Consider the following 15967-nt stretch of genomic DNA (forward strand, 5'->3'; position numbering starts at 1 on the left):
TCCAAGATTTCAACCGTCGTCTTTGGACGTCACTCCGAACTTGGCACCTTTGGGACAATTTTCCGCCCAGAGTTACAGTGAAGTTTTGCTGAGTCGACCTGAAGGAATGTATAGCGTCTCTCCGAAGCTTAAAATGCCCGCTAATATCACAGAAAGATGTAGGTGATGCCACTCCAAGGCTATGAGGTGCCTGCTGTCTATAGTCTGTTTGACAAAAGGCCTTCGACCTGAAACGTTAACTCTATTTCGCCTTTCAGAGATGCGGCCTGACCCGCTGAGTATTTCCAGCACTTTCTGTTTTTATTTTAGATTTCCAGCGTATACAGTTTTTTTTTTCATTTCCCGTCACACCCAGCCGGCTCCCATAAGCGGGCCACATCCACATCAGACTCCTAAAGCAGGTACTCTATTCTGAGATCCATCACGGCAAGAGATTACCAGAAGGATATGTTCTCAAAGCAGTTTTGAGAAAATGTATCATTCTCAGTGACTCATAGGAATCCCTGACCAAAGAGAAAGGAAGAAGGCAGTCAGGATGGCATTGAACACCTTGAGTCTCTTCATGAGAAGCACCAGCAAAAATGATGGCAGCAGCTCACCAACTTCCACCAGTTCACCTGCCTGCAATATCAAACATCTGCTGACTGCCTGTGGCAGTGTCTGAAGATCCTATCAGCCACAGAACCCACAGAATTGGAAGCAAGTCATTCTCAACCCCAAGGGACTGCCTGAAAAGGACTTTACAGCCAAGGATTTACTTTTCAAGTGTAATCACCAGAGAAATGTAAGGAACTGGCAACTAATTTGCACCACAGCAAATAACAAAAACGAGGTATCATCATAATGCACACAAACAGGCCCTTCAGCCCACTGTGTCTATGCCAACCATCAAGTGCCCATCTATACTAAATCCATTTACTGATACTTGGTCAGTAGCCTTTTAGGCCTTGACGATTCAGATGCTCGCCCAGATACTTTTTAAATGTTGTAAGGGTGCCTGCATCCACCACCTTCTCAGGTAGCGCGTTCCAGATTGCAACCACCCTCTGGGTGAAATTTTTTTTTGCCTTGATTCCCTCTAACCCTCATGCATGTCATCTTAAACATATACCCTCTGGTTTTACATGCCTCCATTAAGAGGAAAAAATTCTCACTTTCCACTCTATCTATGCCCCTCATATTTTTACATATTTCTATCTGGTAGCTCCTCAACCTCTGATCCAAGTAAAATAAACACAGCCTATCCAGTCTCTCCTCCTAATTGAAATATTCCATCCCAGGAAACATCTTAGAGATTCTCCTCCACAGCCTCTTCAATGTAATCATGCTCATTCATTTGATGACTAGAACTGCATGCAAATCTCCAGATCTGACCTCATCCAAGGTTTTATAAAGTTATATCTTGAACTTCATGATCTTATATTTTACACCTTAGCTAATGAAGGCCAGCATCTCATATGACTTCTTCATCACCCTTTCAACCTATGCTGCCACCTTCAGGGATTTTTGGATTTTTTTCCCTCCATACTTCCTTAGGCCCTACAATTCATGGTATATGTCCTATTCCTTTAGACCTCCCAAAATGCAACACCTTACGTTTATCAGTTCTATGGTTATCCATGGCAGGAGACTTTGGCCCTATGGTATGCTCCTCCTGTGCTATGTGGGAAATCAGGGAGACTTCCAGAGTCCTTGGCAACCATTTGAGCAGTAAGTGTGTCCAGCTACAGCTCCCGACTGACTGTATTGCAGAGCTGGAGTTGCAGATGGATTCACTATGGAGCATCTGCAATGCTGAGGACATCCTGGGTGGCATGCTTAGTGAACTTGTCACACCAGACTGCACAGGCAGACAAAAGGTGAGTGACCACCAGGCAGAGCAATAGGTGCAGGTAGATAGTGCAGGAGTTCCCTGTGGCCATCCTTCTTTCAAAGAGCTATACCATGTCTGGGGAAGATGCCCTCCCAGGGGAAAGTAGCAATAGCCTTTTGTGGCATAACATGTGGTTCTGCTACACAGGAGGGGTGGGAGGGTAAAGACTAGGAAAACTGTAGTGATAAGGGGATTCAATTATAAGGGAAGCAGACAGGTGTTTCTGTGGCTGCAAATGAGATTCTCAAATGGCATTTTGCCCCCAGGATCAGGGATGTCTTGGAGCAGCTGGACGACACTCTAAAAGAGAAGAGTTATCTGCCAGGGGTCATGGTCCACATTGGTACTGATGAAATAGGTAAGAAGAGGGATGAAAAATCTAGAGAGCGTGATCAAAGATTAAAGAGCAGAATCTCTCAGGTTGTAATCCCTGGATTACTTCTGATGCCCTGTGCTAGTGAGAATAGGAATGGGATGATAGGTAAAATGAATGCATTTGCAAAAGGCATAGTGTAGGAGAGAGAGCTCTAGATTTTTGGATCATTTATAAGTAAGTTGGAACTTGGGTTATGTTAGACCTTGTAAATGTTCAGCAATTCCATTCATTTCAATGGTGAGGAGACAGCTCTGATGAGCTTGGTAAGTTTAAGGAAATTGAATGATTTTCAATGTATTTAATTGATAACATAAATGTAATTGCTTTTTGAGTTCTAAAAAGTTATTAATTATTTTCAGTCTTTTAATGGTTTATATATTTTACTTTTATATGTATTAAAAATCTGATTAATTTTTAAAGTCTTGATTATTTTTTAGTGTTTATGAATGTTCAAGACCATAGCTGAAGCAGCCACCAAAGCTGTGGAGGGCCTGGCTAATGAGGAGCTGACACCTAGGACTAAGTTGCTGTTGCAGATTTCCTGGAGAATGGGATATAGATAAAACTATAGATAGAAAGAGGGAAAATAAAATTGCCGGAGTTTTTTCCCTCTCAACATCAATATTCGATTCACAAGAGCAACAATTGTGAACAAAATAATAACTAGATCTTCCATTACTTGCACCAACGAAAGAAACAAGTCCTGATCCAGTTCTGATGCAGGGTCTTGACCCAAAATGTTGACTTGCACCTTTTGCCTCCACGATGCTGCTTGACCCTCTGAGTTCTTCCAGCATTCTGTTTTTTTGTTCCAGATTCCGGCATCTACAGTTTCTTTTGTCTTCAAAGAAACAATGACTTACCTGGTTGGTAGTAGCATGTATTTTGGACACAAGATTGACAGGATTGGTCTTTGCTGGAGTTCCCTCCTAATTCTATCATAATAAAGCCTGCCTTCATTCACTTAGAAGAACAAGGGTTTGATTGTGATGCTGCCTGGCTGCCAACACTTTTGTAAAACAGAACCAAGGTTCCCCAGACCTCAGTGGTCGGGCTGCAGTATGCAGATGATTTTTGCATTTGTGCGGAGTCTAGGGCTGAGATCAAAGTCATTGTTGAGGCTTCCACTGAAGCATATGAGAAGATGGGCCTTAGACTCAACATTCACAAGACAAAGGTTCTCTACCAACCATCTATGTGCAGGGCCCAGGATAGGTCCAATGAGATGTTGTTACCCAGGAACTTGAAGCTGCTCACCCTTTCCACCGCAGACCCTTCAATGAGGACTGGTGCATGTTTGCCTGACTTCCCCTGACTGTCCCTTTTTAAAGTTCACAGTCAGTTCCTTAGTCTTGCTGACATTGGGCACAATTAGTTTTATAGAACTTAAGAAACATAAGCAGGGGCATTCTTTCCCTCAAGCCTATTCCACCATTTAGCCACAGAATCATAGAGTACGGAAACAGGTTATTCAGCCCAACTAATCTATGCCGACTAATGGACTCCCTTCCATATTAACCCCAATGCCCTGCACTTAGTCCATGGCCCTCTATGCCTAAGCGATTCAAGTATTCATCCAGACACTTCTTAAATGGTGTTAGTGAACCAGCTTCAACCATTCTCTTAGGCACAGCATTCAGGTACTTGCCACTCTCTGGGTGAAGAAGATACTCCTCATATTCCCTCCGAATCTCTACCGTCTCACCCTAAACCTATCTCCTTTAGCTTTATCTACGTCTGATATGGGGAAAGGTTTCCTGCTATCTACCCTATCTATAATCCCTTAGACATTTATATGTTTCAATCGTGTCCCCTCTTAACCTCCTCTGGTCCAGGGAGAACAGACCTAGCTTCTCCAGTCTCTTCTCATAACTGAACTGCTCCATCCCAGGCAACATTCTGGTGAATCTCTTCAGCACTCTCTCCAGTGTTATTACATTCTTCCTACACCACGGTGACCAGAACTGCACACAGTACTCCAGCCTAATATGATTGTGGATGATCTTTAACCTCAATGACACTTTTCTGAACTAAACCCATATTCCTTAATTCCTTCAAAATCCAAAAGGCTACCAGTATCTGGCTTGAGTGCATTCAGCAACTGAGCCACCAAAAGCTCTCTTGGAGAGACAGTTCTGAAGATTCACTACCCTATAGATGAAGAATTTCCTATCACCTGAGTCCTGTATGGCAACCCTTTATTTAGAGATTAGAACCCATGGTTCTAGATACCTCATTCAGGTAAACACCATACCCTAAACACCCCCCCCATAAGAATTTTGTATGTTTGAATGTGATCACCTCTCATTCTTCTGCCTATTTTGCTTTATCTCTTGACTTATAGAACAATTCATCCCCAATCCCAGGAATCAGTCTGATGAACTTTTGTTGCAGCCTCACCTAGGCCCTATATAATTATATAAAGATTTCTTTACTTTTCCAATAGAGGCCAACGTACCATTTGCCTTCTTAATATCTTCCAGTATTTGTCTGCTGACTTTCACTGATTTGTGAACAAGGACATCCAGGACCCACTGATTACCAATTTCTTTTAAATTCTCACCATTTAAAAAATATTCCATCTTCCTATTTTTCTACGTAAGTGGATACTTCACATCTTTCCACATTATATTCCATCTGCATGTCCTCCTCACCCATTCATTTACCCTTTCTCTATTCCTCTGAAGCTTCTCTGCATCCTTCTCACAACTCTCACTGCCGCAAAGCTTTGTATCATTGCTAAATTTAGATAAATTGTGCTGGGTCCCTTCATCCAAATCACTGATGGAGATTGTAATCTGCCTTGGGCCCCAGCACCAATCCCTGCAGCACCCCATTAGTCATAGCCTCCCAACCCAAAAATTGACCAATTTATTCCCACTGTCCATTTTATGTCCATTAGCCAACCTTCAGTCCACACTAATATATTACCCCTTGTGCTCTAATTTTGTTTTATAACCTCTTGTATGGCATCTATTTGAAGGCCCTCTGAAGGTTCATATACACCAGATTCTTTGATTGTTCCTTAACTATTCTGTTAGATGCAAAGCCAAAAAAATTCTGATTTATCAAACATGATGTTTCCCTTTCATAAAGCCATTTGAATCTGTCCAGTCCTATTATCATTTTCCAATGCCCTGCTATCACTTTCTTAGTAATAGATTCTGGCATCTTGTTATACCTGATGTCAAGCTAAGCAGTCTGTAGTTCCATATTTTCACTCCCCCTCCTTTCTTAGAAAGTAGAGTTATATCTACTACCTTCCAATGCTTGGCAAATGTTCTAGTTTCAATGGAATGTTGACGATAACACCAGTGCACCCATTATTCCCTTCAGTTTTTATTGGTGGGTTGGAGGTGGAGAGAGTTTGCAGCTTCAAATTTCTGGGTGCTAACATCTCAGATGACCGGTCCTGGGCCCAGCACTCAAATGCAACCACAAAGAAGGCATGCCAGTGCCTCTACTTTCTTAGAAGTTTAAAGAGATTCGGCATGTCACCAAATACTATAACAAACTTCTACAGATGTACTGTTGAAAGTATCCTGACCACCACCTTGTCAAGGACATTGGTAATAAATGCTGGCCGTGCCAGTGATGATCACATTCCAAAAGCTGAATATGTAAGAAAATCTTGTCTTTGTCTGCGTTACATTTATAAGGAGGTGTTTTACTCATTTATGGATCTTATCTGAATCCTTTTGTACATTAATCCTTTTAAGTCAAGTTACTGATTTGCATAGTGTACATGAGAATGTAATTCCAAATGTTACACCATGACCCCCAACATGAATTTTATGGACATAACTTTAAGATTTAGTACAAAGACTCCATCTAGTGGCCATTGTAAATTAAATAATTTCATTTCCATTCATTGAAATACCCAACTTCAATTGAAGACAAAAGGGACTGCAGATGCTGGAATCTGGAGCAGAAAAAAGAACATTGGAAGAAGCAGCATCTGTGGAGGCAAAAGGTGTGAGTCAATGTTTTGGAATGAGACTCTGCATCGGGATTGAGAGAAGAGGAAAGATTTCCAGTACAGTATATAGTCGTAGTGGGGGTGTGGGGCAGTTGTGGTGAAATAGAGGCTGGAAGGCGATAGGTGGAAACAGTTGGGGAGGTGATGATGGGCAGATGGAACCAGGAAAGAAGGGGGAGGGGAATGGGGGAGGAGGATGGGAGAGGTGAACAAAGGACGTGTGTGTGTGTGTGTGTGTGTGTGTGTGTGTGTGTGTGTGTGTGTGTGTGTGTGTGTGTGTGTGTGTGTAAGCTACCCAAGCAGAATATGAGATATTGAACAAGGAGTAAAGAGGTAAGGTTAAGGAGACCAGACCTGTGCACCATAAAATCTGATTCCACCTATCACCTGCCAGCCTCTATCCCATCCCTCACCTCTTACTGCTATATACTTGCAATCTTTCCTCTTCCCTCTCAGTCCTGATGCAGATTCTTAACCCGAGACGTGGACTTACATCTTTTGCCTCACAACTGCTGTTTGACCCCAGAGTCCTTCTTGTGTTTAGTTCTTTGCTACATAATTTCAATTCTCCTGAAGACAGGACAGAATGTTTTGCCAGTAGCAAGTCACCTACAATCACTGCTGACCCACAAACTTTAAAAGTACAAATTTAGGTCTTGCGAATCCATCTGCTGGTAAGTACTGGATTGATCCTAAATGGCAAGGAACCTGTCCCTCAACGTAATGTCCTCACTTGCAGTAGACAGAACAAGCATACCTCATGAAACACCTCATAAATTTTTGACAGCTAGCTAATGCCATGACCCTTCAAGGACTCTGAATATTTCTGAATGTCCTGAAATTATGAAACATTCAAAGCCATTCAAATTAAGAAGACAAAATATATATTGAAAGGAAATAAATAATAAATTCCTTAAAGTTTACCTATTAAATTTAAAATTCTTAAATTAGAACAGTTAAAGAGGTTTAAACTCAGTTAAATAAAAATGTGTTAATATTTACTATTTACTTAGGTCCTTCTTAACTACCCTAGTGCACTGTAATGAAGGGAATCAGTGTTTCTGCACAAGATCAAACTTAGCAAAGGTTCAGCAGGCACATATTGCCAGCATAAATGCTAGGCTATTATAGTAAGTGCGCATTCTGCTGATGAACTATATGAGGAGTCAAATGTCAAAGCACAGTCAGTCGAAAAGCAGCCAGAAAGTTCAGGATTTCCGTTGCACTTACACAGAAATGCCAGCAATCCAGAGCTGCTGACATTTCCCAGCAAATTCTAACCCCATGTTTCCTAATCTCAATTCTGACTCTTATTTCCGATGGACTTCTTTATTTAGTTCTGTTGTGTCACCCCCATATAATGAAAGAATTACAAATAAGGGGTTGGGCTATATGTAATAATCTCCCAAAGTTATCTCTGATGGAATGTTTTGAAGTGAAGAGCTGATGCAATAATAATGTAAATAAATGTAAACAAATATAATACTCTTGGTACAATGAATGATGACAGATGAATGTCCTGTATTGTGAAATTGCAAAGTTTATAAATGAGGTATATTTTTGGAAAAAAAATTCGGTTTCACAAATTGATGCCATCTTGATATAATGCAAATATTGTAAGTGAATGCAATGAGAAGCGGTACATTGAGAGATGACAGATGAATGCCTTCTATTTCATAACAGCAACAATTTTTGAATATGTTATATCTTGGGGGAAAATATCTATTTTAAAAATCCTCTTTAAGACTGTACAATTCTGAGTAAGCCTGGTATCTTAGGTTTGATAATAAAGGAAGTAGACGTTGTTCTATATTGAACTGCGGCAGCTTTTCCAATTAATCTCAGGTATCAAAGGCTTCTGATTCACACTGCCAAAAGAATAAGAGTCTAAAATAGAAAGAGGAGTAGGCCACTTAGACCCTCATACTCCAGCATTCAATAAGATGATAGTTTATATTTTACTCCAGCATTATTTATGTGCAATAACCCTAAATCTCTTAATTCACATTATTATTTAAAAATCTATTACTGTCTTGAATGCACTGAAAGTGCAGTTGCTGTTATCTTGAATATTTTGTGTGTGGTTACCACCCAGAATGTATCTTTGCTGTTTTTGAAGCCTGCATGTAGGATCGCTTGCATGCTGCAGCTGTAACTGAATCAGTCAGACTGTACAAAGCTCACAAATGAAAATATATGCTTGAATAAACAGTAAAGCACCATTCAGTCCATCATTTGCAAACCTTTAAGATGGCAACAGCTATGTCTGGACAAACGGTCTGACTAATTAATTCTATTTCTCTTTCCATAGATGCTGCCTGACCTGCTGGGCATTTCCAGCATTTTCTGTTTTTATATCTTACCTCCTGTCTTTTGACAAGCATTCTGAGCTTTCTCTTTCACAGGGGAAAGGGCCCTTGGAGTTTTAAAGGGACTATGGCATTATTTGGAATTGCAAGTGATGTAAGTAAAAAACCACTCCTGTTATTCTATGGTGAGGAAATACAGAATATTTATGAAATATTATCACCTACAACATATAAGGAAAAGCTGTACTCTACATATTTCATTTTACAGCAGAATATGATATTTGAGATAATTGTGTTCTGTTGTTCAAAGTCAGAAGTAAATGAAAAAATTATTCAGTTCGTCAATATTACACTTGACTGAGAATTCTTCTTGCATCTTTAGCCAGACCAGTTAAAACAGTGGCATTTACCTGACAATGTGGAAATCAACCGAGATATGCCCCATGCACAAAAAGTCAATCAAATCTAATCTAATAACCACCTATGAAGTATATTTTCACCAACTTTTAACGATGCACCTTAGAAAGCATCCTATCTGGATGTATCACGGCTTGGTACAGCAACTGCTCCGCCCAGGACCGCAAGAAGCTGCAGAGAGTTGTGGACACAGTCCAGCGCATCACGGACACCAGCCTCCCCTCCTTGGACTCTGTCTTTACCTCTTGTTGCCTTGGTGTAGCAGCCAGCATAATCAAAGACCCCACCCACCCGGGACATTCTCTCTTCTCTTCCATCGGGTAGAAGATACAGGAGCCTGAGGGCACGTACCACCAGACTTAAGGACAGCTTCTACCCCACTATGATAAGACTATTGAACAGTTCCCTTATACAGTGAGATGGACTATGACCTCACGATCTATCTTGTTGTGACCTTGCACCTTATTGCACTGCACTTTTTCTGTAGCTGTGACACTTTACTCTGTACTGTTATTGTTTTTACCTGTACTACTTCAATACACTCTGTACTAACTCAATGTAAATGCACTGTGTAATGAATTGACCTGTACGATCGGTTTGTAAGACAAGCTTTTCACTGTACTTCGGTACAAGTGACAATAATAAACCAATACCAATACCAATATTCTCATCTTTAGCAATGTGATCAAAGCTGTCATTGACAGTGCAGTCTGGTGGCACATACACACCAACAACCAGTGTACTGATGCTCAGTTCAGGTTTTAGAGCTGAATTCCAGAAGTGAGGTGAGAGTGACAGGACTTGACACTAGTGTGGCATTTGACTGAGTGTGACATCAAGATGTCCTGGTTAAACTTAAGTCAGTGAGCGACAAAGGGAAAACACTCCAATGTTTGGAGTCATACCTCACACAAAGGAGGATTTTGTGGCTTTTGGAGGTCACTCATGGCAGCTTCAGGACATTGCTGCAGGAGTTGCTCAGGGCAGTGTCCTGGGGCCAACCATCTTCATCTGTGGAATCAATGACCTTCCTTCCAATATAATGTAAGAAATAGGGATATTTACTGATGATTACAAAATGTTTAACTTCATTCACAGCTCCTCAGCAACAGAGTAGCCCCTGCCTGCATGCAGCAAGATCGAAACAATATTGGGGCTGATAAGCAGCAAGTAATAATTGTGCCACATCTCCAACAAGAGAGAATGTAACCACCTACTCTTGACAATCATTGGGATCACATTCACAGAGACCATCAATATCCTCAGGATCACTATTGACTAGAAACTCAGCTGCACCAGCCACAGAAATACTGTGGCTATTAGAGAGTCGGAAACTGGGTTTCCTGTGCCAAGTGACTCATCAACTGACCCGGTCTTTCCACTATCTACGAGGCACAAGTCAGTAGCATGATGAAATACTCTATACTTGCTTGGATGAGTGCAGTGCCAATAACTTTCAAGAAGCTCAACACAAGAGCTTCTTGTGTTGAAGAACAAAGCAGCACATTTGAATGACAGCCGATCAACCACCCTAAACATTTATTCTCTATGCTACTGATATACAGTGGCTACAATGTGTACCATCAGCAAAATGCACTGCAGTTGGTCACCCAGGCTATTCCAACTGTGCATCACAAGCCCCCAATCACAAGGACTAGGAAGAAAAAGGGCAATAGGTACTTTGAAACACATTAAGTTGCCCGTGATCCTGACTTGGAAATACATCAGTGGTCCATCACCGCCCCTCACTTTCCGCCCCTCAATTTGTAACCCTCAATTTTCACGCTTCACTTTGTAACCTTCACATTGTTCCCCTCACTGTCTTCCCCTCACTTTCTGCCCCTCACTGTCTTCCCCTCACTTTCCGCCCTTCACTTTCCTCCCCTCGCTTTCTGCCCCTCATTTTCAGCCCTTCAATTTTCAACCCTTGCTTTCTGCCTGTCAAGGGTCAGAAAGTGTGGGTTACAAAGTAAGTACCTGAAAGTAATTATCTCCGCAATTTCAAATGTTGCCTCTTGTGGAATTTTCCAGCTGTACTTGTTTTGTGTTCCTGGACATCCTATATTTTAAGTATTTAATCGCTCAACTTCAGAATAAGTCAGTCAGATACAAACTGTTGCAATCATGTGACTTCAGTAGTTTACTAAACTCTTTATGTTAAACTCTGGTGGCAGGGTAATATTTATACCATGCACAAATACAGGAGGAGATAGATCAGTACAGCAGAGAATGCTAGGATTTTCCGGGAAAGAAACTGGTGATCTCATGTGGGGGGGAGTCCTTAAGGCAATGATGATTGATTGTCATTTTAGCTTTTCTTATTATGGTCCTTTGGCTCTTTGTAGAAGGATTTCTAGAGGAATTGGGAACCTCTCTCTCCCATATTTCTCATCTTATTTTCATATTTTCTGACAACCTCGGAGGCCATTTGGTTCGTTGAGTCCATGCCAGCTTTCAGAGCATTCCCATCATTACTATCCCTCGAATTATTTCCTTGTAACCTATTCTCTCTAATGTCCATCAACTGTAACCCCTCCCCCCCACCCCTACCTACCACCTTGACCGATTCTCCGGCACCCAACTAAACTAGGGATAAAGTACATAGCCAATTAACCTACCAGCACACCTTTGGGATGTGGGAAGAAACTGGAGCAAGTGGGGGAAACCTATGTGGTCTCCACACAGACAGCACGTGAGATCAGGATTGATTCTGGGACACTGAAACTATGCGTGAGCAGCACTAATGCTGCAGTACTATACCCCCTCCGATCCAAAACTAAAGCATTGTTGAAGGAGCCAGTGATGTGAGGCTAGGTGGTAAATATGACTAGACTGTTTTATTTTTTCAGGTGTCACAGCTGAGTTTGATTGTATCCTCACCCTCCATTTGTACACACACATTTTCCTTCAGACTTCTCCACAAAACATATAAAATCTTCCCCCTCCAAAGATGTGGTCCAGTGAAATGGACTTTGTAAAGCATCCAGCTAATTCTCTAGTTGTCATCACTTATTCTGCATAACACGGTCTTCCGATCTATGTGACTTAGATTTTGTCCTAACAGTCCTGTTATCATTTTGTATTTTGCAGCAGGATGTACAAAAAAGAAACCATCCTCTTTACAAAAAGTATTGGTATTGTGAGAGGTCTTGATAAGTCAATGTCTGAGTACATGTTACAGTATTGTGACATAGTAGCAAGACCACTAATCATGAGAGATATTTTGTGTTTTGTGATTGGTTGATGTACCATTGTCATTAGTAACTCTGACCAGACTGTAAAAAAGCTGCTGGGATTCTAGAATATAGCGCACAAACCAAACACATTATCTTGCCATGACAACAGGGAGGCGACCATCCTGAGGACACATCTTACAAATTTGACCCTGGTAGTTACCCAAGAACAAAGCAAGTCCCATTGAACTTGTGCAGGAGAAAACTAGTGGCAAACCGAGAATCAGAGTGAAAATGGAAGCCTCAGCAAACTTGATTCAGCAGGTGGTGGCTAACTCGATTATTGAACTGCAGCAAACATGAGAAAGAGATCCAAGAGTCATAAATGTTGAGCAGGAAACAGGAGAGATAGCAGAAGTATGTGGGTTATCAACACAGAAGATTCTTTTTAATATATTTTGGATGAGCAATCTCAGGCTACTGGTAAATTAAGTCAAATAGCTCAGAGAAAAGTTTGAACCTTGCTCCCATTTAATCTCAACAAATACCTGTTGATCCAAAAGCAACCTACTGCAGATGCTGAAAATCCAAAATAAAAACAGAAAATGTTGTAAAAACTCACAGTTTAGGCTACATCCGTGGGGAAAGAAACAGAGTTTATGCTACAGGTCAATCAGAATTGGGAAACATTGGAAACCTGCTTCCTTTCTTAAGTTCTTTATAGGTACATGCCATTGTTGGCTGCATTGGTGTGCATGTAGTGCAGTAGTTGTGGAGCCTGGCTTGGGGAAGCTCTGTAAGAAGTAAGGAGCAGGGACATGGTGGAATATTAGAATTGGAAGCACTAAGTTGATTAGATAAGTACTTTGCTAGAGTAATTTCAATGAAGGAATATTTGGATGTATTCTTATGACAAAGTTGTATTCCTGCCCACCAAATTAATCTTTCTGCATTCCACCAAGAAAATGCCTGATAAGCAGGTGGCAAAAAATGAAAATCTACTCTGATATTTTCTGTTAACAATTTGGTGTCATAGCAGATAATGTAGAATGTATTATCATGGATTTTGAATAAGTAAAATATCACTTCATTACATGATATTGTGATATGTTTGACAGTGCTTTGACCCAAGAACATAAGAAACAGAAGCAGGAGAAGGCCATTTGACCCCTCGAGTCTGCTCTACCATTCAATCATGTCATGGCTGATCTTATGCCTCAGCGCCAATTTCCTGCAATACCCACAAATCCCTTGATTTCTTTAATATCTCAAAATCTATCAACTTCAGCAGCAAGCTTCCACAGCTATCTTGGATAGACAATTCAAAAGAATCACTGCCCACTAGATGAAGAAAGTTCTTCTCATCTCAGTCCTTAATGGCCAGCCCAATATTTTGAGATATTGATCTAGAAACTTCAGCCAGGGGAGACATCATTCCTGTATCGACCATGTCATCCCTGTATGAATTTTGTAAGTTTCAATAAATTCACCTCTCATTTGGTGAACTTTCACTAACTCCCTCTATTGCAAGTATATCCTCCCTTTAGTAGGGAGACCGAACCTGTACACAGTATTCCAAGTGCAATCTATACCATACACCTATATACTTGGAGCAAGACATTTTGTACTGAAATTCCCTTGAAATAAAGACCAACATACCATTTGCCTTCCTAACTGCTTGTTGCATCTGCATGTTTTGGTGATCGATATTCACCAAGGTTCCTCTGGACACCAGCATTTTTCATTCTCTCACCATTTAAAAAATATTCAGTGTTTTGATTTTATTTCTACTAAATGGATGACTTCGTATTCTTCCAGATTATGTTCCATCTGTCATGTCCTTGCCCACTTACTTAACCTGCCCATTACCTTCCTAAAACTTCTTTGCATCCTCCTTACAGTCCATACTGCACCCAGTTTTATCAACAACTTGGATATATTATTCTTGATTGCTTCATCCATTGATATAGATTGGGGCCCTGGTGTCAATCCTTGCTGTACTCCATGAGTCAAAACCTTCCCACCTAAAAATGAATCATTCATTCCTACTGTTTTCAGTCTGCTAACCAATCCTCAAGTTATATCAGTATGTTACTCCCAAAATGTGTGTTTTGTACATTAATACATTTTAAAAGTGTGTAAATTAACCTTTAGAATTAAATTATTGAAGATTGACAAACTACTGTGACATCATACTTGTACAATAAAACAATGACAAAAAGCTACTTTAGGTTCTTAAGGAATGAATCTATACATGACTTCCCATTTGTAAAGCCTGTTTCTAGTGATTCAGGGATTTTTTTTTTCCTAGTTATCCAGTAGTTTGAAATAAAACTGCAAACCATGAATTTAGAATGAGTGTTTTCGAATTAAGAGATCATATGAAAGTAACAATTTTGAATTAATACAATTGTCCTATATATTGTGAACTGACAAAATATCTCTCAATGTTTTATATTCTCACAATACGATATACTGATTTGTTTGTCATGTTCCATTGTATAAAAGGCACTGCTGCATTTTATTTAGTGTGAGCCTTTTGATGAACAGTATCTTTATACCACCATCCTCTGACATCATTGCCGCTGTGGCATATCTCACACTTCTCTTTGTGTTTGCTTCTTCTACCATATGATGTTTTCTATTGTCCAATTTGTTTTTAATTCTAACTGCTTCTATTTTTGTTGTTCCATGAGATTTATTTCATTTACTCCCAATGATAGTTACACCATTCTCCTTGTTCCCTTTCCTTTTTATGCTTGTTTGGTGCACTTCCATAGCTCTTGTGTATACTGCATTTGGCTTATTAATCCAATTTTATTTATTGATTTGCCTATCCCCTATATCCTTGTATCTATTGATCTATTGCTCATTGATCATCTTGTGCACATCTATATGTGCACATTTTCCTTTGTGGTATTTACATCCATGTGCTGATTTAATACATTTCCTGTTACCCTATTATGTATTTCTAGTAAGGTCCTTGTAATTCCTCCTATTCCTTTATTTGTATGTTCATCTTCTGTTTCCTGCATTCTACATTCCCACAATTGCCACTGATGCATATTCCTAACTCCTTCAGTTGTGTATATTCCTGATATTCTCTCTGTTGTGTTTTTTTAATTTCTCCAGTACTTTATTTCTCATGCTGTTGCATTAATTTATGTATTTCCTAACCTTGTCCCCATTGGTCTATGTTCCTGAGTTGTTCAGTTGTATACATCCTTCCCATGTTCCAGCTGGTATACGTGGATACCACAGCCTGTGAGACTAATTTTCTATGCTGTCACTATTCTGATATATTCTTATTGTTGATTCCAATGTTATCTATTCCCAGTATTGCTGAGGATGTGCACATTCCCATCTTTATTCCTATTGTTTATGGGTATTACTATTAATCACCCTGGAGAGTGCATATCCTTCCTGGTGAAGTCAGCCATGTATGCAGTATTACTTTGTGATTTCATAATGATTTATGGAGCAAATTGAGGCTCTGAATGTAAATTCATTCTTTTAAAACTAATCTCAGCAATGTATATTTCTCATAACACCCACATAAATTTATATTTTTTATGACCCATGGTAAAATATTCCCATCACCTTTATTTTTATCCTCTGCCCTGTAGATCGCTTTTCTCTTTGTCAGTGCCTCTCTCTATATTCCTGAAAATTACCTTTAGATGTATCAGCTCTCCATGTGGATTACTCTCTGGTGGTAAATGTTCTGGCTATGACATCAGGTATCTCCTCATGGACTGTTTCTCCTTGCAGACTGTTATTTTGTGTATAGAACCACCCTTGAATTGCCCCTTGGGGGATATCTATCTCCATGGAGTGCTC

This window comes from Pristis pectinata, chromosome 17 (assembly GCF_009764475.1).
Source record: "Pristis pectinata isolate sPriPec2 chromosome 17, sPriPec2.1.pri, whole genome shotgun sequence".
NCBI lineage: Eukaryota > Metazoa > Chordata > Chondrichthyes > Rhinopristiformes > Pristidae > Pristis > Pristis pectinata.